Raw genomic sequence first — 557 nt, forward strand, 5'->3', positions numbered from 1 at the left:
ACTTTTCACTCTTGACATACAAAATACATCTATTATAGTCACTGTTGTTATAAAAAAAATCATAGCCTACACGCTGAGAAACTCATATTTTAACAACTTTATTAATAAAAATGTAGAAAAAAATGACATACAATGGGAATACTTTCTGTATGAAACAGGTGCTATGGATTACAATAAAATACCTTTTTTGATGCATCAAAAGCGAACAGGTCGACACATGCAATCTGCCTGAGAGTGGCGCCGAGCCGACACACACGCCTTATACACTTTGGCCACGAATTGTACCTTGGATACAGCCCGGAACAACGAGGCGACTTCTGGCCTTCTCGCACACATATTGCAGACTCGGGGTAAAATGCTACGCTTGGAAAGACGTTACTTGAAGTGGTTTCATTGCATATTAATCCGGCTGAAGTATTCATCTTTGGAAACGTTCGACCCGGCGAGGGAATCACAAAGCTCGGTATGCTCGATGTAGTTCGTATTTCTTGGTGTCGCTCGTGATTTAATGGATATATTGCATTATTTTTTCCTCTACTTATTTCTAGAAGCCAATC

Source organism: Penaeus chinensis, chromosome 36 (genome assembly GCF_019202785.1).
Source record: "Penaeus chinensis breed Huanghai No. 1 chromosome 36, ASM1920278v2, whole genome shotgun sequence".
Lineage (NCBI taxonomy): Eukaryota > Metazoa > Arthropoda > Malacostraca > Decapoda > Penaeidae > Penaeus > Penaeus chinensis.